Source organism: Nannospalax galili, unplaced genomic scaffold, assembly GCF_000622305.1.
Source record: "Nannospalax galili isolate Female #2095 unplaced genomic scaffold, S.galili_v1.0 scaffold1201, whole genome shotgun sequence".
NCBI classification, from domain to species: domain Eukaryota; kingdom Metazoa; phylum Chordata; class Mammalia; order Rodentia; family Spalacidae; genus Nannospalax; species Nannospalax galili.
In genome coordinates, this window is record NW_008344558.1 from 153,442 (window position 1) to 157,619 (window position 4,178).

The window sequence follows — 4,178 nt, forward strand, 5'->3', positions numbered from 1 at the left end:
TTTTTTTAATTTTCCATACTCTTTGCTCGAGTGGTCCAATTCTTCAACTTTATCCCTCAGTATTGATATTCTGTTTTCCATTTCATTCATTCTAGCAGTGAGGTTGTTTCAAGTTGGCTTATTGAGTTTTGCACTTCCTTCTTCATTTCTGCCTGAGTTTTCTTCAATGTTTCTGTCTTTTGTGAATTCACTAAGAAGTTTATCCCTATCTTCTTTTAGCTCTTTGATTTGTTTGCTTATGTGTTCTTTAAATTCACTGAATTCCTTGATCATGTTTATGATTGTTTTTTTAAATTCAGTGTCCTGGGTTATCTCTAGGGGATTCTCCTTGTAGAACTCTTCTACAGGATTGGTGGAGTTTGGTGGGGATATAGTGTTTTGGCTTTCCATTTTATTATTCTTAGTTGTGATTTTTGGCATGCGGATTTCTTTTGTTTTTTATGATTCTGATATGAGACTTAAGTTGAAGTATGCTTCTGTTTGTATTATTGGGGTGCCTAAGGTCTTTCTTTATTTGTTATGTAAAGCTGGTTTGTAACAGGTTTCAGGTCCTCTCAGATTTTATTTTGGAGGGAACTAATGGCATCAGATCAGCTGTTCAGGAGCACCCACAGAAGTCCAAGTCAGGTTCCAGTCAGGTACACTCAGGCTTTCTTCTAAGGATTGGACCCCTATAAAGAGGAACTCAGAGAAAATTTGGGAAGTTCCCACTATGTGGAGGCAGAATCCAGGTGCTCTCAGGCAGTCCCCTGTGTTCTCATCCCCTATGCCAGAGGGAGACCAGAACTGGCACTGTCTGGAAGTCTGCTGAGATCACAGCCACTACACTGATGGAGTGCATTTAGCATTTTGTTAAGGGTTTTTTGTTTTTGTTTTTGTTTTTTTGCCTTTTGGGAGCATGTCTCTTGTAGTTCAAACTGATCTCAAACTCATTTCATAGCAAAGGATGGCCTTGACCTCCTGCTCCTCCAGCTGGGATTGCAGGTGTGTGCTCCCATGCCCATGAACAATAAAAATGTCTACTATTTGTTTAAGAGAACCTGAAAATAACTAATTATTCCATTTTATGTCCTTCCTAGGTTTTAAAATGTGTCATTTACCACTTTTTTACCTAAATTTCAGAAGTAAAAACGATTTTAAAAAACAAACAGAAACACATTTATCCGTGAAAACAGCATTTCTGGTGTGCCGTTCCCCCAGAGTCTATGAACTGACTGTGGGGCTTGGCCAGGTCAGCACACTCTTCATATACATTGGATTGGTTCTGTGCAGCTGGGCTTCACCTTTCAGTCAAGTGTAACAGGCAAGCCTGGGGACCAGAGACATTGCAAAGATCCTATACCCTCAGTCTGATATGACTAGTGAGGCAGCTGGGGAATCTGAAAGTGACCGTTGTTCAAGGCAAGTTGGAGCCCCCACACAGTGGGGACAGGTACGGGTATCCCACAGCCAGGGTGGGAGCAACAGCCATGGCAAGGCACAGACCCAAAGGCCCTGTGTGTCCTGGTGTGCTACAGGGGCCTCAGTTGGAGCCCCCACCACAAACTGACAGGTCAGCCCAGGCTGAGAGAGCTTGTCATGCAGTCCAGGCCCACAGGCTGTCCTCAGACACACTCTGTTCCTGGTGCCACCAACTTGGTCTGAAAATACCGGAGGTCAGTGAACCAACTCTGGGCAAGAAAAAGCAGAAAAGGTGCTTCCAGCAGTGAAGCCTGATACACGGGCCACAGTAGGGCACTGGAGCCCTGTCACAGCTGGCATCTGAGGTGTGGTGCCATGGGTTCACAAAGGACCCCCGCCTCATGCACTCAGCTGTTTCCAGGCACTTGACTCATGGTTGGTAACTGTGAGGGTTTTCAGAGTTCTTCAGTGGCAAGCATGTTGTGTGGGCAGGTTAGTATCTTTAAAAATTAACTCTTAGAGAACCTATTCCCAAGAGTAAAGTCCAAGAGTAAAGAGTAAAAGTGCAAATGTGCAAAATCCTGAAGGGGTCTTCAAAGTGCTTCTACAAGGCAAGGCCTGGGCGCAGGTCTCCCTGAATTTTCTCACCCTACGTGGCCAAGAGCTCGGTGGAAATCCAGCCGGGACTGCAGTCCCTTGTCCGAGTAGGTCTTCTCATCCCTGGAGTAAAAGATCATTTCCTTTCTCACCCTGGTGATGGTGTCTTCATCCACAGCAGCCCGTGGGGCCCGCATCTCTGCCCGCATACATCTTCACGTGTCTGCACTTCAGGGACAGGAAGGGGATGAAGTAGTCGATGAGGTTTCTGTCTGAGCCCACTGTGCCATAGGCCACTGTGCTTTTTGAAGATGCCCACAGACAGCACAGGCTCCAGGTTCTTCAGATGGCTCTCTTCCCTCTTTCTTCCTACCCTCCGGAAGTCCAGGGCCATCTTAGTTACCAGGGCCCTGCCTGAATTACTGAGGAAGAAGAAGATGGCCTTGCGGTAGGAGATCCCGTCCGCCTGCTCATAGTAGTCTAGAAAGGGCTCGGTGGCGTCAATGATCCCGGGGTGCAGCTTATCCATCTCGTTCCTGAAGCCTTAGGAATCAATTCAGAGGCTAGATGCTGTTCAAACAGCTTCTCCTCCAAGTCCAGCTTCAGGGTCGACTCGATAAGCGGCTGCTCCTCGTGGCAGCACTGGGCAGAGCGGCAGTACCAGTGGGTGTAGGACAGGTACCTGGTGAGTGCGACACAGCCCATAGCGACGCCCACGCTCACCGGCTCAAACTCCGCAGCCAGCTCCCAGGGCCGCACTGCCCCTGAGCACCCGCCCCATGCCCTGCCTTGGAGCCCATTTTATGTGTATTTTATATGCATGTTTTTAAAGCCTATGTATAGGCAAGTCCACCATGTGTATGAAATTCCAGTGGTGCCCAGAAGGGGGCATCAGATACCCTAGAACTGGAGTTACAGACAGTAGTTAGCTGCCATGTGGATGCTGGGAACCAAACCTAGGTCCTCTGGAAGAGCAGCCACTCTTAAACACTGAGCCATCATTACAGTCCAAAAATAAAAAAAAATTCAAAGGTCTCTCCTTCCTTCAAAAAACACTGGGAGTTAATGGCTGATGGGGGAGGGAAATGAAAAAAAATAAATAAAATAATAGACAAAGAACTTTAATAGACAATTTCTCCAAAGCAGATATAAAAATGACCAAGAAGCACATGATAACATTCTCAACATCATTACTCACTAATAAATGTCAAATTAAACTCATACTACTTCACATTTAGTAAGATAGTAATGGAAGAAAAGAAAGAGAGAGGCAGAGAGAGGGAGGGAGGGAGGGAGGGAAGACCTTTTGATGAGATGTAATGATACTGAGCCAGGCATGGTGGTACACACCTATAATCACCGTTCTTGGGAGGTTGAGGCAGGAGGATCATGAGTTCAAAGCAAGCCTGGGCCCTTATCTTTAAAAATAAGGTCTGAGACCTTATCTTTAAAAAGAGAAATAAAGAAAATATAAAGAACCAAAGCCCTTGTAAATGCTAGTAGAAATATAAAGTAGAACAGCCCTTGTGGAAAATCCCTTCCTCAGAAACTTAGAATTGCCACGTGATCCAGCAATGGAATTCCTGGATATATACCCAAAAGTACCTAAAGCAGGGGCTTAATGAGATGGGCATATGCCAATGGTCACACCAACATTATTAAGGATAATCTAAAAATGGAAGCAACCCAATGTCCATCGACAGATGAATGGATAAACTGTCGTGATACAGACTATAGAACAGTCTTAAGCTCTGACCTAGAATAAAATCTGAAAGAACTTTGAGAGCATCATACTAAGTGCAACAAGCTAATCAAAGAAAAAAAATGCTGAGAATTCTGCTTAGATGAAGGACCAAGAGAAGTAGAAGCACCAGGAAGAAGGACAGTTGCCAGCAGCCAAGGAGGGGGGCATGGGCAGCAGCTGTTTAATGAGTAAAAGTATTGCCAGATGAGGGACTGAAGAGATGGCTCAGCGGTTGAGAACACTGGTTGTTCTTGCAGAAGACCCAGGTTCGAATCCCAGCACCCACATGGCAGCTAACAACTGTCCATAACTCTAGTCCCAGGGGATGCAACAGCCTCTTCTGATCTCCAAGGGCATTGCACAACACAGGTGCACTTACCTACGTGCAGGCAGTACACGCATACACATAAAATAAAAATAATAAATAAAAATTTTT

The 4,178-nt window shown here is 45.4% G+C and overlaps 1 pseudogene; it reads right to left on the reverse strand.

Moving 5' to 3' along the window:
- Positions 1 to 2,045: 2,045 nt before the first annotated feature.
- LOC103740160 lies at positions 2,046 to 2,703 on the reverse strand (annotated as a pseudogene).
- Between the last annotated feature and the right edge of the window lie 1,475 nt (positions 2,704 to 4,178).